The following is a 26,688-nucleotide window of genomic DNA, read 5'->3' as shown; positions in this document are numbered from 1 at the left end:
GGAACTTATTTGTATTAACTTTGTGGTGCTGTAAACTGGGCCAAATACAGGTGTGTACCTTGGGTACTCCCGTCTTGGCAATTTTTTGCACTCTTGTGGTCTACTTCCTGCACTGTTTCCCCTCCTTTCTTTAGACCCAAGGTCTTCTCAGAGAGCACCCGCGCCCCACCCTCGCCCATGAATTCAGTCTCTTTTGCATTGAATTGCAGCCTGGGGGAAATGGTTAGCTTCCCCGCTTCCTTCGCTCACCGCCATCTTTTCTGGCATTGGCCTCTGGAGTCTTTTGTTCGGGACTGTTGTTTTTTTCCCCTTAGCTCTTGTAACCCGATCCGCGTCGTTTTTTTCCTCCACCCAGTTACTGAGAAATGTGACATTTTGTGATTTGAAAAGACATGGCAGGAAGGGGGGTGAAAACCATCTGACGTTTTGCATTGCAAAGTTCCTCAAACTTTTCTGATTTAAGACACCTTGACGTCTGACGCTTACTCGAGTCTTCTGGAGACAAAACACGTTTGACAAATGCCCTGTTGTTTATTTTGTATAAGATTTCACTGGCGTTTCGGCTTGATTGATAGTTGTGTGTTTTCCTAAATCCTAGCTTTTTTTTGACTCGTTCACACACTGCGCATGGTTTTGGAAATCATGTTGCATTGAGGTGGAGTTTGGTGGGTGGAGTGGGGGGTGCTGAAGGGGGTGGACCCTAAATTCAACCATGAATGGATTTTTTGTTTTTAAGTGAAATCTGAAAGTTTCTTTTCCAGCTCTTTGCTGGGGGGCGGGCAAGAAAGCTTTCACATCTGTGCCCAATTTTGTTCTGGGTTGGTTCCTAGCCTCCCGGCCAAGTAAAATAGTTTTACGGGGAGGGGGGAGGGGGACAAAAAGGGCATTGTTTCGGAGGCAGCTTGGGGTTGCGATGCTGAGGGTTACTTAATATTTTTGAAAAACATTTTAAAGAAGCAGAGGCCCCGCAGATCTGTTTGCACATTATGTTCCTCCAAGTTTACAAGAATAATAATTGTAACATTTGTCTGCAGAGTAAAGTTTCCTCTCGTTAAAAGCCTTATACTGGCTCGTGTGTGCACGCTGTTTCCATGATGGTATGAAAAATATATTCCTAGTGTCCTCGAGACTGTGCTATTAAGTACACCGCGTGCGTGCTTTTATTAATACCGTGTGTACATCCGCGAGGACGTGCATGCAAAATCTAATTTGCGGACAGATGAGGGATGAAGCCTTGCTTGAACCATTCATGCTGTGTTAAAATGAGTTAAGAGCCTTTAAAATCTACCCGTTATGTAATAGTGATTGGGAGTAAAGTAGATGAGCTAGTTTAGAACACAAATTGAAAGTGCGGCAAATGGGTTACTTTCACTAAGTCCAAACTACCCCAGAATGTGCCAGACAGGTACAGATGCGAAATGTGCCTTCGTCGTATGCAGGCCTCAGCCTTCAAGCCGATGCATCGCCTCTGCGTGGAGATAAGGGTCGCTTGCATACTGTCCTTCTCCCAGGTACTCGAATTGGCATTCAATGTTTAGAGCAGAATGTGCATCGATCTAACCCCTGCCTTTGGGTGTCATGCAGCAGCCTGTCTTCCTTGAGGAAACGGTGGTCTACCGATGGCTGGGATGTAGTCGTAGACCTAGCACAGAATCCCCACCGCATTGCCTTTGAAGTGGTTGGGGTGTGCATGTGGAAATGCAGGTTTAGGCTTGACTTTGATATTAAATATAACATAAATACTCCCTCTGCTTTGCCTGGGGCTATAAAGTTCGGTTTTATCCCAGGTTAAAATGCCCAACAACGCACTCATTCGCGCCCTCACGCCACCGTCGGAAACTTCTTATAGGAAACAATTTGGAGATATTAAACGTAATTACTTTGGAATCAATCGTCAGACCTGATATTCCTAACTACCTGTACCCAGGGAGGGATAACTATGCCCCAGATCACGCCGTTTGATCGTTTGAGTAAGTCAATGGACAATTTATAGTCACCAGACGTATTTCCTGATACTGCATTTGTATTCGGACTTTGACCTAGCTGGACATTGTTTTAATAGAAAGTTTGTGCGTTTAAGTTTTCTTTTTAAATATCATCACATGAGTCCTATTATGCCGCTCTCCTTTCAGTAGCAGTTAGTTTAATCCATGCAGTGAGCACATCTCGCACAAATCTACACCAAACCAGTAGTTCACGATCCGGAGATAGAACGGTATTATTAAACGATGCATAACGTCTGTACGCTGGAGCGGTAGCTCAGCGGGCTAATACCTCTGCAGCCAAGGTCGGTGTAACATTTCTGGTTCGAATCCGGCAGGGCCACCGAAGCTTTTCACACTGTCGGTGAAATGAGGATCATTAACTTGAGTGAAGATAGTCTTTGTGTTACAGAGCTTCTGTATGCATGGATTGGAACGCCGTGTAAAATATGACATGCATATTCCAGTTAATATTTCTGCCCTTGCGACAGTATTGATGAGAGATCGAGGGTGAAAATGTTAATTCACTTTTGGGATAATTTTCTTTTTATAATGTTTGCTTATGTTAAAAGTTTACAACTGAGACTTTTGCACAGCCCTTTAAATACCGTACGTCTTCTGTACCTATGTGCATGCAGCTCAGTGCAGCGTCAGGCTTGCATCCTAAAACTTTTGCTAACTAAGCATCTAAGTGCAAAGCAGTTTGTGGAAAGGCTAATGCCACAGTGGAGTAATTTGCAAGTTTATAAAAAGCTGGAGGAATCATAATTTCTCCTCCTTTTCTTGTTTGCCCCCTTTCTTATTTAAACGCGGCGTTAGGCGTCTGTTAAAGCTGTTAATGGGTTTACTTTGTCTGTCCCGCATTGGTATTTAAAAGAGTGATTACGGAAATTGAGCAGGGAGTGCAAATGAGAGCAAATTGAATCCCCCTCGGACACAAAGTAATGTTCCCGGCTCCCCAAATCCCCGCGCTGCCAGTGAGCCAGCCCCGGGGGCCATTGTGAGGTGTTTGCAGGACGCCGCGCCTCCCACTGGGCCTGCGGGCTTATCCCCACCAGGAATGCAGGGCCACCGTTTGCCTGGGCCAGGGACACACCTCGCCTATTCTCTTGTGGATTTACAAGTTTCTACCTAACCCCCTGCCCGCCCCACCCGTCACATAATCTCATCGTGCAGTTTGGGCCCTCGGTGGAGGGGGAGAGGAGCGGGGCAAACGTTCTGCTTGGGCGCTTTGTAATAATGGGTGTAATTACGGGAACTCCGAAGCTCTGCTTGCTTTGCTGCAAGCAACTGTAGCTGCATGTACTTGTGGCACAGTCCCAACCATGAACGAGGGCGGGGTCTTGTGTGCTTTTTTTTTTTAATTTTATTTTTATTTTATAGCGCGCACTGCTCACGGAATTGCCTCTTGGCGCTCCGATTTCGTCCTCTCCGGGAAGGGCGGTGTTGGTCCAGTGAATTGGCAAGGCTCACGCACTTTGAGAATTGGCTCCTCAGTCTACAGTCTTATCGCGGTCAGTATGTAGGAGGGAGAGTCGCACGTGTGTATGAGTACGTACAAGAGAGCTCCTGCAGCCCGGTCTTTGTGAATTGCTCCTAAATCGTCTAAAATGGGAACGAAATTGAAATATCTATATACTGTTCGTACAATTTGAAAGGATTTGGCCCTCTTTTCACCTTTACTAATAGGACATGCGCCTATTCACAAAGACATGTACGGGAACTTAAGAGTCCTCCCACGAGGTCTGTAGTACTGTGCCCCCTGAGCTCATAAATGATTTTGTGGATCGGCCCCTTGGAGTGACTGCTCTCGGCCCTTGGCTGATCCTGAGGCTGTGGGGCATAGGACCTTTCTGCTCCATTGCTCTTGGCTCATGAACACAGATCGCCAAGCTTCTGCGTTGCGGGCAGTCTGCTAAGCAAGGTCTTGTTCTTCATGTACATGGGTTTTGTGACGTGGCTCGCTCTCACAGTACTCCTGGTTGAGGGAGAATGGAATGTAAACGTCTTGGCTCAACCTCCCTGTTCTATGTGAGGGGCTCGACTGCCTCCCTGCTTTAGAAATACCCCTATAAAATAATAGGTTTGTTTTGGAGGGAGTGAACTAACAACACCTTCTTGATACTATAACGGATCCCTAAATCACCCCCTTAAAGTCAAAGCTTCAAACAGACTTGCTTGTTTTCTTGTGAAGTTTCTCACAAGTTTGGTGACGTTGCCAGATTTGGCTTTTTGTTGTTAGCGCCATGTGCGCCCTCTTGAAAGCCACAGGCAGCCAGTGTTATATGGGAGGCAGTACTTTATCTTCACACGGCCTCGAGGCCCAGGGACCTTTTGGCTACCAAAACTGGCCATTTGAGATGTAGCCTCCCGAGCATCCATCAAGTCATCCGTGTAACCGTTCAGCATCCTCCCTAGCCCCCTGCTGCTGCCGCTGCTCTCATAGCGGAAATGTGCTGCCTTCTGTTACTCCGGGATTGGTAAATGAGACCAAACCTGCTTTCTGGCCTAGGGATGATGTAGGGAGGGGCCCTTACATTAAGTGGTCGGATTAGCAACTGTCAAGCAATTACTGGTTGTTCTTACATCATTAATTCATGTAGTGTTTTTATTTTCGGATTAAAACACTTCATGGGAATCGGGAATGTAAACAATTATATTGTTTTGCCTAGAAAATGTGATCAGTAGGAAAATGTAATTTTCCTCCCATTTATTTCGGTTTGCTTTTCAGCTTTTGATATATTGCCATTGAGATATTTGGAGCAAAACGGCTGGCTTTGATGTGTCAGTTAAGTAACCACTATGTATCATTCGACATAGCTTAGGGTCACTCAAAATCTGTTCATACGCCAGTGTCCCAAAATTCAATGGTAAACGTTTGAAGTACTTCTTCAGGTGGACCTTTACAAGAGAGAGACTTAGAAGTGTTTCACTGAATATGCAGAGGTTTGTATGTGTGAAGATTTCTAGGAATTAATTTGAATTTACGTGTTATATCAGCCTGCTTGCTGCATGCAGACAGTGTTATTTCTTGGCATTATACATATGTTTTTTTCATTGTAGGTGTCTTGTCTCAGGGCTTTGTTTTGCTTCTCTCAGCATGCAGAGCTTTAATAGCGCTAAGTGTATATTGAGATCGGTGCACTCTGACTAGCCTTTCGAACCTGCAGAGTAAATTGGTGACTTAGGGAGTTGAAGGTCGTATTTAGTTGAAGTTCACTAGGGCAATTCTATTGTTTGGAGGACAAAAGCGTGGAGGCTGCAAAGATTGCAGACCACCCTGCAGCTGTACAGACCTACGTTTAATACAGGAATAGTGGTTAGTACTCTGGCTGAAGGCCCTTGCAAGTCACCTTGTTTCCCTTCCGCCAGGGGGATGCTAGACATAAACTGCGTAAGGTGGTCTCCTATAAGTCTATGGTCCACTTGGTTCCATCAGAATCAGTTGGGCTATGCTTGCATGGTGTGATTGACAAGATCACATACATTACGTGCACTCTATAGGAAATTCCTACTTGATGGGGAAAGCAGCCACTTACATTGGTTTCAAGAGTTCTTTCCATTATGTTCTGCGGCTGAGGAGAAGCCTTCTTACTCCAGTCTGCAAGCTTTCTAAAAAAGAATCTCAACTCCTAATTCATTTTACATGTACACAGACAAATAGTGGTTTAGAATGGGAAAGAAACAGAAATCGAAGCCCACACATATGCAAGATCATGCTTGTTCCCTATCTTTTTCCTTTCCTTTCCCCCATGTGATTCACCCTGTACCATGTAAATATGCTCTTTATTTTCAATAAAAAAATTACTGAAATAAAAAAGAATACACCGTTGCGAAGAATTGAGGACCATGTATTCCTTGTAGGGAACTCTGGTCATTTCTATTTATGGCAGTAGTTTCCTAGGATTCAGTAATAATGTATTTTAGCTTTTTGCCATCGTCGAAAAATTACTTGTATAGTCTCTTAGTACAGTTTGAGAACAGATAATTACAGCAGCTGTCTGCAATTTTGAATCTAATGAACTAAATTAATTAGTCTATCTTTCTCATAAGCATGTACAAAGTCATTTCTATGGGATATTATTTGGCTCCCTTTTTATATACATATATATGAAACAGACAAGACACCTTTTAAGATTCAAAATTGTACATTTGTCCATGAACTCGCAGTGCTCACTGAATTGTTCTAATAGAACATTAGAAAGGGGTACTATACTACGGACATGTCATTTTTAACCATGACAGAACGTTAAAGCACAATATTAGTGCATTGTATGGAGCCGTTGTTTGTGATAAATTGAGATGTTGAGCACCTTCAGGCATGGTGATCTCTGCCATTGTATAGATGAAGAGCAAGTTGCCTTTGACCTTAAAGCTGGGTTATATTATCTCACTGCCAGCCAGCTCTTTCTCTCTTCTACACGTGCTGCATGTATTCACACTTGCTGATGCCACTGCAATTATATGGTGTGTTGTGATTGTTCGTAAGGTGCAGGCCATGGCTTTGGTATCCCTAGGCAAATGATCAGAGAGTGGTGTGAACTAACCCCATGGCATTGCCACCAGCGTTTTAAGTCCTTACATTTGATTCATTGCTGAAGGGCTTTACCCACATTGGGCTGGAGAAAGATCTGCATAAAATAGTTTACAAGGAAGTCTTTGTTTGCCTTGTAGATAGATACAATACAAATCACTGTGGATAAAAAACAAAAGGTGAAAATAAAATCGGTACTGACAAAAGATGAAAAATCAACAAGTGTAGATACAAATCAGCCTGGGTGATCTATGTTTTCCAAAACGATCTAAAAAAATTAAACAATGTTTGAATCCTAAATCCAAGTGATTGATGTGTGGTTTTTGCTCACCATCAATGTTTTGGGCTGCGGACTCGCAAGCATTACAGTTGTGAACTTTGATGATGAAGCCTGCATGTTTGTTTGGAAAGATCCAGAAACTGTTGTGTTTTTTAATTCATTCCAGCTCTTCTCACTAGTTTTTGAAGCTCTATCCATTTTTTTGTAAGTTCATATAGAAAATAAACTTCGGTATTTCAAGGCAGTGAATCAGATTTAAAATATTAACATCATTATTTGCAGTGCTCTGGAAGGTATTTTTGATCTCTTGACAATCCATTGATAGCACTTACTTGTTTTTCCTGCTGTTGATAGGGTTCATATTTGTGTCGAAAGCACATTTACAGATATATGGATTGGTATGTTTTGTGTATTTGTATAATGAACTGCTCACCCGAGAGGGCATCCTGACACTAAAGCAGGAGCTGTATGGGCCAAGTGTGAGTTGGGGCTAGGTGGAGAGCCAGGTCTTCACTTCCTTGTGGACTTAAAGAACGGAGGATGCAAGCGGCACAGATGTGCTGGGGCCAGGCGTTAGGAGTGAGGTAGGAGAAGGCACAACTGCCGGATCTGGTTCTGCGTATGTCGGGTGCGAGAGGGAGCAGTAGGAGTGCGGCTAACTGGAGGTATCTGTTAGGTGTGTAGAGGTTTATGTGGTTGAGGTAAGCAGGCCAGTGTTATGTAAGGCTTTGTATGTGTGAATGAGTAGTTTGAAGCATGCTTGTTTTTGAATGGAAGCCAGTTTAGCTCCTAGAGGTGTGGGGTGATGTGAGGGCTGGTTCGTAGTTTCAGGATGAGCCTAGCTGCTGAGTTTTGTATGGTCTAGATTTTTCTGGTCAACTGCGCTTTGTTTCTGGCATAGAGTGCATTGCTATAGTCCATCTTGCTGGTGATGAGGGCTTTGGTGGAAATTCAGCACATGCTGTTACCCTCTTTCCTTTATTCTCCAAAATGTGCATCATCTTTTTCATTTATATTTGATTGAAGCTGAGTTTTGAATATTTGAACTAAATATTGTTTATCGTTCTCTGCATCCTAAAACTAAACTGGATGATCTCAGCTAAAGATTGTAAGCTATATAATCTGAGCATTACTTCCCTGTAGGGTGGGCAAGACCCCCATACATGCATTTTCACAGTTCCCTCCCACCCTGAAAGAAAAAGCCTTTATCCAGGGTTTATTGTATTAGACCATATTATATACGTATCATATACTTGTAAATTACTACTATTTTCACCTAGTAAGTTGCATGTGTGTGTTTTGAAAAAAGCATGGGTGTGAAAGTGCCGTTTTTTCCCCCTAAGGGGTATGAGTTGAAGAGTATTTTCCTTGTCTTCTTTTTCGATAATAGATGTGGAACACCAAAGCCTTGCTATATATGAGGTTTAGAATGTAACTTTGCAGACTGGCTCTGTTAGAGGAGGGCCTTGTTTTTAGTCCTGAGTGTGTACTTTTGACATGTACGCTAGTCCTTCGTACATTGTAACGCAGGCTTTGTATAGGACGGGTAAGGGCACATAAAAACAATATAGATGAAGACCGAGTGAAATGCTCCCGTTCGCGAAGCCACTCTCTATTTTGAATCATTCGTAACAAAAGCTCGTCCAGTAGCTGCACTGCCAAGCCAGACCTACAAAAACAAGGAATTAGAGAAAACAGGAGGCACTCTGTGGGCTGAAGCATTGCACTCTGATATTATTCTGCATGCCATTCCCACTACTCACAAATGCTGTGCCTCAAAATAATCTTTTAAAATAATACTACTTAAAGGTAATTTCTAAGTATTATTCTCACATTAAACCTTGCCATATCAATTGATAAATGGAATGCGAAAAACATTTTATTTTCGAGCAGAAATCAGATTGAACTCCATTTTAGCTATAAATTGGTAGCTACAAAGTGGTCTTTAAACTGTGGCCCGGGAACCCCTAGGGTGATGAGTGGCCTCAATGGAATTTAGAAATGCTCCAGCATTCCTATTAAAAGTTTTTTTTTTTTTTTATATATATATTTTCTTGTGAAATAAAGTATTTTGTCATTTGTTTGGCGAATGCTAGTTTCTGTATTCATGTGTACTGTTTTGTGGTTCAAATCATTAAAAATGCTTCGGCTGGGTCCCCAGCTTCCAGTAATAATTCATTGGGTGTCCCCGTGTTCAAATAATGATTAAGTGGGGGTTCTTAGAAGTCAAAAGATTAAGGATCACTGATGTAGACTGATTTTTCTGAAATGCGCAGAAGAATACACTTATAGACTGGGAATGGAATTTGCCTGCAGTCTGTGAGTGGGAAACTTGGTGACACTACTCACATCTTCATCGGTGCAATTGGCACACAATTTGAAAACAAATTAGAAAAGGCTCTTGATAACCATGGTCATGAGGCACATTCAGAATGATTCTTCATTAAAGCGACTGTTTACCCAGAAGAAATATGGTGATGAGAAACAATATGGCCCCTCTGCCATTTAGTTACTTCACAGTATTTTGTATACATCTGGTTCACTATGGCTGGTGTACTTTGAGGAACATACCCTTGTTCGAATTTGTAGCCATGATGCTGAGCTGGGGCTGCACGGACTGTTTAACAAGCCCTGTTTCTGTAACTTCTTCGACGTACTGATTTTCCTTTTATGTCCTGCCGTAACCTTGTATTACTCTATTGAATCTGTAAAGCGCTCTGATACCCTCACGGGTCAAGTCCGCGCTCTATAAAACGTTAAAATAAATAAATAAATAAATAAGATTAGGTGATACCATGAGAACATTTTAATGTGACCTGCTTAAAAGGGTTGGGCTGAGGTTATGGAAACTTGAGTCGTTTTTGGAAAAGTCTCTATTCTTTGAATCTAGGAGGGAAAAGTGAATGCTGATGCAATGTATTTTTCTTGACTGTGGATTGTGTTCCTGTTTGGAGGATGGATGGCCCCTTGGACTGCAGAAGAGCAATCATTTTCAGACGGAACCGTGAGGCAGTGAGAATGTCCAGCTGTCCGTCCTATTCATCTTAGTCAATCTCATCATAGAATAGGTTCTGATTGGGGGCAAGCAGAAGGGGGCGGCTATCCGAGGGCGGGTAGAAGTTGTGGATGCAGCACATGGAGCTGCTCATTTTGAAGACCTATTGCAGATGAGCAGTTCGTCTCCCAGCTGTGGCATCCACTCTCGAGTACTCCCAGGCTCTCTCTATCCATCTACTTACTGCAATTGTCAGCATTGATTGGTATTTTTTTCTATTTCTGCATTATTATGAGTCTCCATAGTTGAGCCCTCCAAGCTGTATCCTTTTTTTCCCTAACATTTGTATCCATTGTTTAAAACCTTTCTTTCAATGAGAAAATGTGTGGGTTTTGTGGTTGGTAACCTGGCAGCAGTTCAGTTTCCGGGGTAGAGGGGGGTGTACAGGGGTACACCCAAAAAATCATGTTGTGTACAAATATTAAATGTGGAAATAAAGTCTAGACCGGTCCAATTATATTTTAAAGCTTTTTTATTTTTCCTTTTTATAGCAGACCACTCTGAACTCTGCCATCTCACAGGGATAGAGACTGTTTTGGCCCGGATAGCCCTTCGCATTGTACAGGCCCCTTGCTCTGTGGGTTAGGTAGTGTTGTGTAGACCTAGATGCAGTTCTCTCATAGCCTTTTACCCTCTCAAAGGTCATTAAAATGAGTACCATTGACGTTGGTAACGTCCATTATTTGAGTGGAAACATGAACTTCGTTTGGGGTCAGTATTGTTAATATGTCACGGCATCTATTCATTATGATGGCAGTGCTATTTGTGAAAAATGCCTGCCCGCTTGATTTGTTAAATTCTGGTGTTATTGTGTTGAGGGCGGTATGTACTGGCCGTTGGTGAAATACAGATTGTTATGTGGTGGTGTGCACCAGTGTCATGCCATCCTGATCCTGAGCAAATGTTCGCTGGACCGCGCCTCTGATTTTACCATAATGTAATGCCTACTTTTGTAATGAGTTAAGTTCAACTGATATTGAGATCGAATTTGCCAAATGATTTCTTGTGTCTTCTTTTTGAAACTATCGTGGGACCCGAGTTGATGTGATGGTCTTTAAGCCTCCAGATTTCTATTGAAGTCAGACTGGAGTCTCTGAAGGCATGGCAAGACATGCGACCATCTGAACCCTTAAGAGACACTACCGCTCGCCCTAAAGAGAAGGGACCGTGGTGTGATTGACTCCTAACAATAGAGAAAAAATATAAATGACGTCATCTATTTAGCTTCATGCCTGCTCCTTCATTTCGTCTGTCTGTCTATGTAGGTGGCATCGCCCGGCAGGAGACTTGATGTCTATTGGTCAGTAATCTACACTAAGCAGGGTGTGCAGCTTTTCACACGTCTGTGAAAGACTGTCTTTTGTGCAGGCGCCTGCGCCTACTTACTCCACCTCCTTGCAGAGTGCACCTTTGGAAACTGGTTTCGACGCTCAAGCTGCTCCAACCTGTTCTCATCGCCATGTAGTCATGAGTCTGGAATGTGCTGTTCTGACAGTTTGTGTGTGTGTTTGTACGTGGCCGCGGCTCAAGCGTTCTCTGTTGGGCACATCTGTTGTGCTGGTTGGTATCGTGTGCCCACTACAACCTAAGTAGTTTCTGTGCTTCACGAAACGGACATGGGGCGTTGAAAACGAACTGCAGGCTGACCGTGAATACAAAAAATATATATATATGTAGAATGGCTGATAGCGGTCGGGGAATGGAATAATGTGCTAGCAATCAAATAAACCAATGGGAGATGGCGTGACAAATCAAAGGGTACGAGAAAGAAATGAAGAGGTGAAAATGAAGAGGAAGTGCAATCAGGGTGACCGTGTACGAGGAATGATAATGTGAGAGAAATAAAGGCTTTAAATGGAATAACAGTGAAAGTGAACTCCGAGGTGACCGCTAAAGATATATTAAGGGGAGACAGTCCGTGAAAGAGAATCCAGGGGTATACTGTTAAAGAGAAGCCGAGAGTTGACCAGGAATGGAACCGTAATGGTGACAAGTGAAATTGTGAGGTCACCATGAAAAATGAATCCATGGGTAACTGAAAATTCACGATGTTTAAGTGGAAAAGAAATCACAAGTGACGCATTGTGAGAGGGAATAAGAGGGGCGACATGGACGGGAAATCAACTTGGTGTGTGTGACGCTGTAAGGAAAACCAGGGTGGGCGGACCACGAAAGAGGCCTGAAGAACTGGAGCGGTGGTAACAACAAAAATAAAAACTACTGCTGACTGTAAATAAAAGAGAAATCTAGGGATGAGAATAGGGGCTAAGAAATTAGGACGTGGCAATGACCTCGAATTTGGAGTGACAATGGAATAGGCATTTCCTAACTATAAAAACAAAACGGTGAAATGGCATTGAAGGGTGTCAGAGGAAGCAGTGTCGAAGTAGGGGTGCAGAGAAGTGAAATAGCCGGTGGTGGCTGATGGAAGCCTCTGGCTCAAACCTTGCCTGACCTTCGTCCGAGCCCTTGGTACCAAAGCTGGTCGCCCTGTAATCCTGCTGAGGGCCCAAAGTGGGAGGGCGGGGGAGTGCTACGGCCGGCCTTGCTTTGGGTACTTATCGCCTCTTATTGCCTTCATTTTGATGTAAAAGCAGAAGATTGGAGCACTCCTTAATTGAGCCCGCTCCCGCCACCCCTGGGACGCAGGGGAAGGCTTCAGGCTGGCGGGGAATTGAAATGCAAACATGATGTAAAACAGAGCTAAGATTGATCTAATGAATCTCTCTCCAAGTAAATAGAGATCGAGGCCCCTGTTGTGCCGCCATTAGCATTTTATCCCTTGTCACAGCTGACACGGAAAGAGAGGATTGGCTGCGGCGCTGGTAAAACATGCTCGTGAGATGCCGCCGCCCCTCCCACCCTCTCCCGCGGCTCTCGGGGAGTAATTAGTGCCCACATTTCAGATGCAACTGTGTGCTCTTGTGCCGAACAGCAGGCCCCTTTACTTTCCGATGCTGGGGTGAATAGGATGCATGTAAATGTCTGCTCATTTCGTGCGTGTAATGCGGGAGGTCACCCAGTATTGACTTACACGGGAGCCAGGCGCAGCCAGGTAAAGCGCTTTGCTAACGATCACAATTTGGCTAAATGAGCAGAGATTGGGTCCTCTGTTTCCATATCCCGCACTTAAGAAGCTAAACCCTGCCTTGGCACATCATCCTGCGTGGGGATGTGTCTGGGAAGTCATAATCCGTTTCACAGTCTAAATTCACCAATGTTGGAGCGGTTGACTACTTCAGCTGATCCAGTTTCTGTTGCAACATGTTTTTCCTGTAACATGTTTCAGATGCGTCTGCAGTTGCTCATGCGTCTAAATCCTTTGGCGACTGCCTCACAAGGCTATGACCTTTTTCTCATCAATACATGGAATGAGTATCAAGCCGTGCACTATCGTTAAAGCAGAGCTCCTGCTACTCCTTGACGGTGGTAGGGAGGGGCCTTGTTTTTGATGCCCATCCTGTGTGTTGAGATGAGAAGCCATGTCCTTTTGCCAGCGAGGTAACGTGTAGTTCGCAGCTTGTAGGATGTGAAAGCCATGTTTATCACGCATCACCACTGGTTGCTGCTGGTGACCCGAGACCAGGCCCTTATGTACTTTTGGTATGTTGTACATGGAGGAGTCAAAGTCCGTTCAAGGTGCATAGCTCTGTAAAGCAGACCACCGACTTGTCTTCCTCCTAGTTTACCCTGGCATTGCTTGGCATCTAATTGAGGCCCAGTCGTGGTGGTTTTAAGGCATAGTATTAAATCTGAACATTGTGAGGCAGGTGTTGATTCAAGAATATATGTGCTTCTTAGACCCCCTATATTCTGAAGAAAGAGACTAAAACCCAGATTTTATTTAGAGCGTAAAACTGAAATGAGCGTATACATATGTGCTCTTTTTAGGAGAGGTCTGATCACAAAGTTTGCTCCAGTGCGGAAGGTGTGGCTAGAATTCGGACCTTGTACAGCCTGGTTCCAGGCTGTACATGGATGTGTCATATCTGTATGTTGTTAAATAATATTGTTGGCAGGGTTTGGCCATATATGTGTTGTTTTCATGCCCATTTGTAGCAAATTTACATAGAGGTGCATTACATGCTGCTAAATGATTGTCTGCAGTTTGAATGACAAAAAAGAAAATGCCAAAAGAGTTGATGTTTTGGGGGAATTTGATAAGCAATCCGAATTGACATGTGGTCATCCCAAGAAAATGAGCATTTGAAAATATTGCCAATGCAATTAAAATCCCATTTTCCAGGTCCTTGTATGGATTCTAGAAGCATAACTGGCATGCCTCCTCTATTCAGCGGATTGTAGAAAGTTTATAATCCGGTTGGAAGTGTTCCACGCGTACAGTACCAGCGTGGGCGAACTTTTTATTGCTTGCAAAACGCGTGTGCACTGTTCTTGCATCCAACCTCTTAAGAAAATACTGCAGATAGCCAGGGAAAGGACCTCTCCAGATGCAGGACAAAGTGCGTGTTTGTACATTTAATCTTTTAACACGGCCTTGGGCCTGGGAGGATTTCTAACTCCCTGGCTAGGAACCACATGGCCTCGAATGAAATCATGCTCATTCCTGTAGAGAGAGAGAGAGAGAGAGAGAGATCGATCCAAACTGGGATGTTTAATAGGAGTTTTAAGTGCTCAAGCCAAGAGTGAGACCCTTATCCCACTTAAAATGAACCATATGCGCAGATCTCAGTATGGAAAAGGGAACTCAGTGAACCTGCTAGATGCATTTAAAGAGCAGGCAGACCTTTTCACTGGATGAGTTTTATCTAATGTAACTGCAAGAAATGATGGTTGGAATGCTGAATGGTTCAAACAATCTCCCCCAGTCAAGAGATGTGGGTTCAATCCATCGTTCTTTTGCTCACTACGCCACCCCAGTTTGGACCCAGCCATTGGCAAATCAGTTTTGACCCTGTGCCTTATGGGAACAGTCCAGACAGAACTGCCAAGCCAGGTCCTCCCTGGACCGGAAACAAGCATCCTGGGACCAGTTTCGGGGTATGTCACCCTTCATCAGCCAGGCTAGCTTGAATCCAGTGACACAGTGAGCAAGGGACCCACGTCTGGGCATACCCATCCCACTTAGGGCAAAGGTGTACCTGCAACAAATGATGGACGGAATGCTGAATGATTCAAACATTCTCCCCAGTCAAGAGATCTGGGTTCAATCCAAACGATGGATTTAGGCCCAGATCTCTCTACTGGGGGATTGTATGACATTGTTTTGCATTCTGTTTTGCATTCTATCCATCAATTGTTCTTTTGCATTTGTCACCCCAAGTGAGACTGGTATGCCCAGATGTGGGTCCTGTGCGCTCCATGCCACTGGATGCAAAATATCCTGGCTGATGAGGGCTGAAAGCCCGAAGCCGGTCCTAGGATGCTTGTTTTCAGTCCAGGGAAGACCTGGCCTGGCAGTTCGGGCTGGACTGTTCCCATTGGGTGCAAGATCCAGACTGAGTTCCATATGGCTGGGTCCAAACTGGAATGCCATGGTGAGCAAAAAACGATGGATTTCGGCTTAGATCTCTGTACTGCGGTGAATGTATGACATTGTTCTGCATTCTGTCCTTCAATTGTTCTTTTTACATGAGTTCTATCTAATTGCAGTTTAGTTCTATTATCTTACTTAAAACATCCCTCTTGGTTATTGTGGAGGACTTGCTTTGATAGCTCCTAAGTTGACGAAAGGCCTAAGTGACCACAGCCTAAATTCCCATATCAGAGCTGCTTGCTAGGCCTTTTATTTGTGTTATATCCACATGGTACCAGTGGTGCTAAAAGTCTTACAGAGGAAGGACATATACCTAATTACACCAACTCTGATGCCATTAATCCTCTTGCTTTAGGAGTATGGGTATGTACTACTTAATACCACCATATATTTAGTTTAATGTTTGTAAAGTAGTCTGAAGAGCCCTCATATACTACCCTACTCTACCAATTAATTCAACACACCAGTTTACAATACTCCCGGAGGAGGGGCGGTTTGTGCTGCATTTTACCAAAAAACTTTGATACTGTTAATTTACTACTTTAGCAGTTTGGGTATGCACTATGTATCACACCATTTTAATTTTTGTAATGGTGATGTACTTGTTGGTAGTGACCTCCATATTAGACCCACCCGTCAATCAATTCCCAAGACGGTGTTACAATAGTTCAGGAGGGAGGGCATATGCTGCCAACTCAGAAGCGAGTGTTTTTTTTTTTTTTTGTACAATACAGATGGATAGCTGGATCACCTGCAGGCAGCGTGATGAAATTATGGTGTGCATTTGGTGTTTTTGAAATAGAAAGGATCCATAGTACCGGGAAAATAACTGCTGCAGAGCAACCTTTTAATACTGCTTACCAGTGTTATTTTCTCACACTGATCACTATTGTGAGCATTCTGGATGGCCCACTAACGCAGTTAATAATATTATTCACCGGTGTTCGCTTTTATGTTGTCCACTTATGCCACTCTCCGCCATTAGCAACTGCCAACAATGCCCAGTATTGCAAGCTTTGTGCACTGCCCACCAGTGCGATCTTCTCACACGGCAAGGTTCTCAAGTTGGCTAGCCAGGTGAATCCATCACTGCTGTTTAGGAAGGCTGGAAGACATGTCGACTCCATTTCCATATAGTCCTTTGCCTTTTTTCTGAGGTATTCAAAATTAATGTCAATTGTAATGGTGGCAGCACAAGTACAATGGGAATTCACCAGTGATTGATTCATTGTAAGAGTAATTTTTGACTACTAAACGAGTGAAGATGTATAACTATCTAATGCTTTCTTGCAGGATTAGTGATCTTTTTCTTTAGTAAGCATGCACACTGTGAGAATTTGTCAGTGAGTTCTGACTTACAGAAAGTTTAAAGTATGACATGGGTAAAGTAATTCGTTGGTTAGCTTGTTCAGAAGGAGAATGGCGTAGCTGTCCACTTGGGAAATTTCGTAGGCAGATCTATGTCTGTTTGGGTTGTGTCAGAATCATTAGCCTGTCAGCTTGAGTTGCAACTAATTCTACAGAAGCTTTACTGCTCTCTTAGAGCCACTGATCTGTCATTAGATTTTTCATAGGTTAGGGAACAACCACAAGGTCGGGCGAGGGTAGTAACCAAGGACAAAGATCACCAACCCTGTGCCCCCACATTACCCGATCAGATTGTTCTCCAGCCACAAAAACTCTCTTAAGACTGGCTAGATTGGATTTTGAGAATCAAAGTCTCAGGCCGTATTAATTGGAACCTCATTAAAATGTACCATTCGTTATTACATACGTGCCTTATTTTACAGAATCTACACTTCAAATCCCCGATTAGCAAGGTTGTTAAGAGTCAAGTTTGACCACTTTGCTGACCCTTTAGCATCAGTAGGTAGGTTTGGAGGTCGCAGCTGTAATTTTTAGGCACCCACAGTACAAACTCACTTCATCCCCAGTCCAAGTGGAGCTTAGGCCAATTTGTAAGCTGATGGTTAAAACCACACCACAGCCAATTTTAGGTACAGACCCCCCGGACACCCTTTGGCCCATCATTTGGTCTCCAACTGTCAGGCATCATCTCCCCCACTCCCCAGAGACGTGATGTAGAACTTGTGACAGGCCTAAAGACTACCACTGTAGCTAGCACTCTCAAACCCTCTACAACGATCATAATACCACTGCTCTTGCTTGGGGTAGAATTGATTCTGAAGAAAATGCTGTACTTCAAAACCCAAAAAAGACTCAACAAACCACTTATTTCCATGTGTAGACCAGTGAACCCCATCTTTCTGAAAACAAATGTCACCCTGTAGGCAACCATGAGGTACTGTTTTGAGAGTTGAGTTGTTAAGAAGCCCCGTAAAACAGCTGTTTAAGTGGTAAACTGGCTCATATGGACTCCTGGAAGAGGACCCAACTATCCAAATACGTTGAGTCATAATGTGTGGCCATGCAATGACAGGGCCAGGGAATCTCTTTGGCAACAAATACATTTCTATCATGAAGAGCTCATCTGACCTAAAACAGTTTTATTGTTGCTGCTAATGTGGAATATGATGATCCTAGGCAGCTGCAGACCCCTGAATGCCGTAGTCTCTACCTACTGGTGCTGACCGTTGAAGTGGAGCCCTCTGACCCAAACCAGTGCACATGCAGACCAGCTCACCGCCTGCCTCCAGGGCTTGCCAGGTTAAACAATATTCCTGCTTTCCTCGCAAAGAAGTGACTGAACACCCAAATAATGGCTAGAGCTATGCAACCTATACGGACAGAAGATTGCAGAAGGAAAAAAGGAAAATATGAATATGCATGCCTCCATATCCTTTTACCCACCAGCGCGAGGGATTTTAGGTAAGGTTAAGGTGGACATGTAGCGTGTACCAGTCTGACTTCCACCTTTCAACCCTTTCTATTTCACCAGGTTCCTGGCCAAAGTCCACCGCAGAGGTGGCTTACCCAGTCCTGACCCAGCCCTGAAGAAAATGGAGCTGACCTTGGTATTGTCATCCCAGAAGCCCTCAGTTACCTGGCTAGTACCCTGGTGAACTAAAACCTGATGAGAGATCTTCCGTTGCGATTGACAAGCTTGGATGTAGTCTAGGAGTCTGAGCGTAGGAGCATGAAAGCGCTTAAAGCTGATACTGTGTAGCCAAAGGCGCCACTTACCTCTGTTGCTCGCCCCTGCCAAGCAGATCTGTTTTGAGGGGCTAGAAGAGTGTTTACCAGGTCATTGCCCAACCAAGAGACTTAAGATGTGCCAGCAGCCATACATGTTAGTTTTGGATTTGGTCAACAACTTGGAAAACCTAAAAGCCACATAAAATGACAGTCAGAAGGCCTCAATGAACATGGATAGTTTTAATCATGGCTACACACCTTGGGGAGGGCTCCCAGGAGTTTTCCAGGATTGTCTATGGCAATGGGACGTAACTGTACCTGCCTGCCTGACTGCCGCTTTTCTGCACCCGCGGTTTCTTCACTAAAGGCGGGAAAGCCGCCCTAGGGGGAACACCTTGTCTGCGGGGGCGCTCTGTGGGGACCGGGGCCTCACCCTCGGGCTCAGAGGGATGCTCCTCAGCCTCCCCTTCACTACTGTCCCCGTCGCCATTGAACTTTGCTAATAATAAAGTGAGCAACTGTGCAATCTCGGGATCCTTATCCTTACGCTTGTGGCTCTGACCTCTCGACGCCATGGCTGCTCTCGCTCTACGCGCGCTTTCTGACCTATCCTAGGCGCCTCGGCTGCTCTTCCGCCCTTGCACCCACCAGGTCGAAAGGAGATGATGCCGGGGCCCACAACTCACACTATACGGTCCTGCAATCGGACACGGGCCCCGGAGGCGCCCTCCGCGCCGTAAATTATGAAGATGGTGGGAGGGGGGAAAAAACCTGTCCTCCGGGCACCCGCACCCGCCCACAGCCTACTGGGCCCCAACACCTCACCTGACGAGCTGGCCGCCGAACGCTGCCACAGCACTCCTCCACTCGATTGCTTCGATCTGCCCACGCGGTTGGAAGCCACTCGCCGGTGACCCGATCCTCCAGCCGCGCTAAAATTGGACGACTACGGGAGAGGGGAAGCTACAGATAACGGGGCAAACACTCAAGTTAAAAAGCTTCTAGGGATCAGGCGAGGGAGCGTGCACGGGCAGGGTGCGGCAAAGTCTGGTGCGGGCGAGGGAAGAGGCCGAGACCACTGTGCCCTCGACCTAAATAGGTCACGGCCTCTGACCCCCACGTCCACACCGGAAATACGTCACAGCCTGCCCCGGAAGTACTTGCTCGAGCCGGCCGCCCATAGGGCGGCCGGCCCCCTCTAGACAGCGAATGGCGTTTACGTGGGCCGGGGGGCCGGGCCCTAAAGGCTTGCTCGTCGAGCCTCGCTCTTCGTATTTTGGGTTCAAGTCCAAGAACTCATCTAGATAGTGTATAACCATATTTGTCCACGTGACTTAGCTAAAAAAAAAAAGTCCACTCTAAGAAGTAGCTGAATTGTTCAGAATAGGTCTTGGACACTGAGCATCCAATGGGCATGCATTTTTCATACAAAAATGTGCTGTCCGACTGAAATCTCAAGAGGTAAAAATCCTCTGGAAGCACTGGGAGTAGATGAAAAGGGGACTCCGTATCCACCTTAGCCATAACAGCACCTTTAACTAAGGACCTTAGTTTTGCTAGGCTTGATCAAAAGAGGCATATTTTACTGAGCACAATGCCACGTCAATACCGTAATTAGCTGAGCTTTCTTTAGGAGCAGAAAAGATGTCTATGAGATTGAATTTGTTGAGTACCTTCTCAGGAACCAATGCCAAATGTGAGAATTTAAAATCCTTAAAAGGGGGCTCCCTGAAATGGCCTACTAGCCTACCTAAGCCATTTTCTTTCTCAAATTCCTTTTGAGCCATCTCTTTGTTGATCCTTACAAAGCCTAGAGCCTTGGACCACTGCTGCTGGGATTCTGAAACTGTAGCGAAAGCCTCAGTATAGTTGTCTGGTGATATCTGGTTTTAAATGTGAGTTGAACAAAGAAGTCAAAGCCTGTAATAACCTAGTTGAAGGGATTCACAAAGCCAACTCTTGCTGAAACTCACTTTTGTCCCCCTTTGTCTTTTGATTTCTTAATACATTTGAATTTTGGGCCTCAATGGTTCAACAGAGTGAGCAGTTGGGTTTGAATTTGAAGGTGCTGGCTGGTCATATACAAAATCTTATTTTTTTCAAGGCCCAACATTCACTTTATATGCCTCCTCTTGTGGTCACAGCCCAAAAGTATCATACAACGTAACTATGAATTAATATCCGTTTGGTCCTAGGACACGTCCTAAATAGCTGCCTTCTTTAACCTAAATGCCTCATAGTAGACTATCCAGCAGGCCCTGCCATACTCCTCAAATAAATGAGCGATCTTATTGTGGTAAAAGTTCATTTGAGGTCATATTAAAGGCCACTTATCCAGTATAACAGCTAAATAAATTGTAAAACCCTTCAGTCAGTACATGAAAGTTACCTTGCATTTCTTCTGCTTGTGCAAGCATTCCTTTGACAGCGTAGGGTCGTCAACTTGCGACAATGGTCAATTGGAAATTATCAACATTCTTTTACTAATATTTTCTTTCAATCCTTCTGTTAAATGCAGCCCCAGGTGATCCCGGGAGCAAGTACCTGGTCATGCACATTGGCTCCCGCTCCCACAACCTCATATTTTTGTTTTTATCCACAGTGACGACCAGTGTGACTGCGGGTGCTGAAGGCTGTGCAGGAGTAATAGCTTGAGAAATTGTGGGATTTTACATTTGGGCTATTACTACTGTGTGGGTAAAGCTACAGGCTACCCCAGCTAGAGAAATGGCACTGCTAGCCTAGTTCTGTTGCTTATCTGCAGACACCAAGTCGATTATCCTTGTTATTCCTACTCTCGAAAGCCATGGTTTAACCTGGGCCAAACTTGCCACCAGATCTCCATCTTTGGTCCCACCTTGGGCCCCTTTGCTCCCCATGCCTTGTTCATGTTCAGGAACCTGTTCGTCGATTACGATTACTGGGCCTGGATTAGGTTGTCTTCGCCCAATTTGGCAAACTAGGCAGGTTGTTGGAATAGATCAGGCCTTTCTGTTCAGTTAGAGGGAGTGTCACTGGGCATTAGAAAAGAGACTGTGGTACGATCAATGCACTTTTCAAACCTAGATCATTCACCTCCACAAACGAGAGTGGGAGGCTGCAGGTCCGGATCCAGCTGCATAGAAGCTAAAAGGAAAAGAGAGCAATGGCAGGGAAAGCCAGCTTAAATCCTGGCTACCTTTTGCTCCTTCAGCTGCCACCATTGACCCTGTAGCCTAACCTTCCAATCAAAAAAGGGTGACCGGGAAGGGAGATTTTCGTGGGCTTTTTCCCTGTCCTTCAGTGGAACAAAAAAAAAAGAAGCTACTATTGGCATTGATTTACCCCTTTTTATGTATAATTATTACCTTTTCAGATAACAGATAAACAAACATTAATCTGAAGCCAGATGTGAACCGCAACAAATTGCTACATTCCGCAATATATTGGTCTCTCCCATCTCTCAATTTACCCCTTATGGCCCCCCCCCCCCCTACTCTTTTGGGTCCGCCATTTTGTGGGCCCTCCTTAATATAGTTGTGCTTTGTGGGAAAGGTGTTGTGTGTGGCTCTCTTACGATTTTCATTGTTCATGTCTTTCCCTTCTCTGTCTGAGCCCTTCGGGGTAGACTGTGCCTGGGTTGGCTTGTAATGTCACCATCCATCAGCTCAAATGATGTTTAAACACAGCCAGCCTGCCTTTTGTGTTTTGGTCAAGCGCAGACAATGTAGTGCAAACAGTGCAACTCCGGTGTCAAGGCTGTGGGCCCTACCTTGTATAAATAAATGCTGGGGGCACAGAGTAAGGGAAGGCCTGGCAAAGCTGCTTGCACCTTGGAATTCGACCCTTAGGGGTCAGAAAACCGCAACAGGCTCCATGCCAGTCAATATTCTGCCTTAAAGGTCAGCCCTCCCCTCCTTTTCAGATTAAAATGCAGAAATGCTTACGCCTTTCCACTGCTGATGGCCTACTTTACTATTACTTTTGCTTGTTCACACGTTGTTTTATCTTGAATATCGACAGTGTATCTCCTTTCCATCCGCTTAAAGGTGGATTGTGAAACTACAATAGTGGAATGAACCCAAACTTTGAGTGAAAACACTGTCTCTTACACCTTGCCATTCTTTGTTGCATGTGAAATTTGTGTTCCAGATTTTTGCAGCAAATGTAGCAGTTATACAAGCACGATACTTTATTATTCTGCAGTATTGTGATCAGAAAGTTTAGGGACAGTTGCACCCAGTCCTTATTGTATAGAATGTAGGACCACCTCCCACGATAGGCAGCTGCACTTGAGGCACTGACATGGCGGTGAAACCCTACAGCTTTGTTACTGATGTATAGTGGGACAACCTACGACATAGAGTTTCAGATTGTCTAGTTTAATGACTTCCGGATCAGGAAACTGTGGCCGGAAGTAGGGGTAAACAGCAATACCACGTCTTCCTCTGGGCGGTGGTTGGTGCACCATTAAAGCAGTCTTTGTTAGCAGACATGTTCCTGAGGAAGCACGCCACACTGTTCTCTGTTCTCGCACTGTTGGATTTTGCGACTATCTCTACCTAATAATTAATTATTTTAAATGGATAGTCTAAGTGTTATGTTAATCTACCTTTGGGTAATTGAATAATCCTTTTGTCGCATTAGGAGGATAGGATGGTGTAGTTATGGAGGTTTCTTTTCCCAGAAGCAGTTGCCTATGTGATGTGGAAAGGTAATCGTTAATTTAATCTTTTTTCGTTAGGAGTGGTTTGAAGTTATTTTTGGATGTTGCCACTTTTTCCCCTCCGTGACCCTGTAAGGTCCTCGGACAAAAGTACGGGCCAGGGTTCCTAGTGTCTTCATGATTGCCTAGTAATGCCCCCAAACTGTGTTTGAGTTCCGTTTGGGCACCTTTGCACAGAATTTCAGTAAAAAATAGGCTTCATATTCATGCAACGGGACTGTGTTGGTGCAGGGTCAATTTTGGTATGCATTGTAATTATGTGATGGTCGTAAGCTTCTGAAATGTGAACTTTGCGCTTAAGGAACGTTAATTTTGGGGTGTGCGACATGGTCGTTTGTGTTTGTAAATGTCACCAGAATATCTCCTACAGTAAAACAACTGCTGTAGCCTCTCTTACTCGTTCCTTCATTGCATGGCTCACCAAATTTGGACCACCAGATTTTGATATCTGGGTGGACTAAAAGCCATAGCTGACAATGATATCAATAGGCATGGCATTCAGCCAGGGATCCGACCTATAAAAACCACTGAGCAATTCACATAATGTAAAAAATTAAAGTGGGATTTGCAGAAATTAAAAACAGCTGGTTACCCACAGTATTTACAATGGGAAAAGAGAGAGAAACACATCCGAGAGTGGTGCACATTCTGAACTGGTTATTGGCGTAGATCGGACCGTTCTGTTCACTTGTGGTGTCGCAGGGCATTAAAAAAAAGGAGGCCGTGGTACTATCCTTGTACTCTTCAAACCTATATCCTTCATTTCTTGTCCATGTATTCTCGCTCCCAGTTATCGAGTGGAGTTTATTTGTGGTCCATTCTTCATTAAATATCTCTCTGATTTCTTGAAGAAATATTTCAGTTGTCATACCACTTTTGTGAGATTCTCGTGGTATGAGATAGTAAGTCAGTTACCTGCTTTTCTTATTAGAGATGGTGTTGTTGTCATTATCCTTGTTGTTTGGCAGTAGGTATCCTCACACTGTGAGTTTTTCTAAGTGTTGGCCTATGTAAGGGAGGAAAGTCACTGTAAGATTATTCTTAGGCACACATTATTAGTTTCAGTCTTTAAAATTGATGAGAAGAAATCCTTTTTACCACATTTTATGTATCGAAAATTAAACCACACACCTTACCAGGCCCTGCCAATGCTTTTGACCTGTTCATCTTTGACATGTAGCTTCCCATCTCATTACAGAATTAAGAAATATTTACAGCTGTGGCTCTGTTATTTTCTGCCATGGGTACGCATTTTAGGCCGCATTGATTTAAATTCTTGGGCAAGTGTTTTTCCCCCCACCATTTCGAACATGTTCGCTTGTGTGGTTGGTTTTATTCTCTGGCATAGTGGGACTCCTAGGGTACAAGCTGGTTTATACAAGTCCGTAATGGTTACTGCGGTACTATCACTGGCATGTTCTGGGGCACCATAGTTATATTTTCAAGCTTTGTGGCATGCCTCACTATGGTGGGCTTTTTCAGTGAAACCCGGGATGTATCCTGCATACCAGTGAAAAATGCAGAGATGATCATGGTTCTTATAGAGATGCAGATTTCTACCACATTTCATCCCCTGGAAGCACTAGTCCTAGTCTATTGGCTGTGCTTTTCACTATAACTGTGAACTATATTCAACAGAAGAGGTACCTGGTCAGACCTAGTGGCTTCATCTGATGCATGTTTTCAGCCAGCTACAAGTCAGAGACGAGTGACCTCCATGTAAGCTAAACAGAGCAGATTTTCAAACAAAGCAAAGGTGCACCACCCAAAGATTCTAACAGCAAAGGCAAATGAAATATCAATGACCAGTGATGGTCATGGATATTTGATTTGCCTTTGCTGTTAGAATCTTTGGGTGGTGCACCTTTGCTTTGTTTGAAAGTTGACTGTGATCCCGGTTGGGAACTAGTACTGTGGTGGTGGGTACTGTACAGTGTGCACACAACTCCCACCCGAAATAGTGGGTAAATTACCAATAGAGTAGACAAACCGGGTTAGGTGCTGTTAGATAAGAGGCTCCACTGTCAATACTTCTTTCTTCATTGTAAACAGAGCAGATTGTTTGAATCTGCAGTGGCAAGTCAGGTAGTCCAAAAATATGGCAATTGTTACTTCCTAAGCAGGAAATGCACATCATTTATTTAAGAACTAACAAAATTGGTCTGACAACTAACCTAAAATGTGAAGATTTTGCAGGGTTATCTTATGAGAGCACTGGGAATAGGTATTCTTTGTGTTTTTGCTCGTGCACCAGTACTTTGATGTCCCTTGTTTTATGGTTCAATTTTTTTTATTGAGGTTTATTGTTTAACAATGTTGCTCAACTACATCCCGGGGGCCGGTGAGGAGGGAAGTGTGGGGGGTGTAGGCGACATAACATGTATGGTGAAGTTTGGTGGGAAAAAGGGGGCAGAGTTAATTCGGGCTGGGAGTGGGGTAGGAATAGGACCTCTAGAAGTGCATCGCCTCATAGGAGCGGTGAAGGTGGGTTGTTGCGTCGGTCCTCTGGCCCCAGCACTTGGTGACAGTCTAGTTCAGTGCGAAGTGGCTGAGGTCTTGAAAGCTGTGAGCCGCTTTACCCGTAAGCAGACATGATATGTGAGCGCTCTGAATGCATTCGCCAGAAAGTTTATTCAGGGTGCCCATGTCTTGTCGAACTTCAGGATTTTAGTTTCTCCATTTGCATCAGATCCCATAGTTTATGGAGTCACTCTAGATGGGTCAGTATTTTGTCTGTGCCCCAGTTGGAAAGAAGAACCTGTTTGGCGGCACAGTGGGCCATAAAGGATACGTCTATCCATTAGGTAGGCCTAGCAAAATGGAGCTTTGAAGCTTGTGAGGTTAGTGTTGAAGACTCCATCAATGTCTTTTAGTAGTTCCTCCCAGTAGCGTTTCAGTTTGGGCAGCGTTAAAGGAGATGAGTTAACATTCCATTCTACCCACAGTTACACCAGCATTTATCAGATGAGCCAGCCTTCCACTTCGTCACCCTGGTGGGGATGTGGTACCAATAGTAGGTGATCTTGAGTGGTGTCTCCCTGCCAGATATGCTGCTGGCGGAGGTACAGGTTCTCCTGAAGATGTCCAACCATTCTTTGTTAATGGAGGGGCTGTCCATCTCTAATTCCCATTTCCTGTGCGCCGGAGATTTGATCGGGATGAGGCTGTGTTCAGAAAGCCGTAGATGTTGGAAAAGAGCTGCTTATCTTCCAAGCGTGTTATGATCCATTTCTCAAAGGATGTTGGTGTCTTATGGCGTGGGGGCAGATACTAGGGTCTATAGTCTAGTCCACTATTGTTGAGTATCTCCATTCCTTGAAGTCCGGGAGGCCATAAGAGATTTGCTATTGGGCGAATGACTGGAGTCCTTTATGGTGAAATAGATCACCTAGTCTTTTGAAGTTCACTTCCTGCCATTCCTGGTAGTCCCTGCTCTTGTGGGAAGGTGGGCTTGTCCAGGATCGCTGTGAGTGGAGATGGGTGTGAGGATAGTTGTCTGTTGTTGACTGAGTCCCATGCAAATACTGTGATTGATTGAT

At 44.4% G+C, this 26,688-nt stretch overlaps 1 protein-coding gene across 1 annotated transcript in view; it reads left to right on the top strand.

The window, feature by feature from the left end:
* The window catches only part of TCF7L1 (transcription factor 7 like 1), a 138,700-nt gene that overhangs the window by 6,076 nt on the left and 105,936 nt on the right, over positions 1–26,688 (top strand). The window lies entirely within an intron of this gene.

The sequence above is a fragment of the Lissotriton vulgaris genome, chromosome 11 (genome assembly GCF_964263255.1).
Source record: "Lissotriton vulgaris chromosome 11, aLisVul1.2, whole genome shotgun sequence".
NCBI classification, from domain to species: Eukaryota; Metazoa; Chordata; class Amphibia; order Caudata; family Salamandridae; genus Lissotriton; species Lissotriton vulgaris.
Note: the sequence above shows the minus strand (reverse complement) of the source record. Positions and strands in the feature narration are given on the sequence as shown.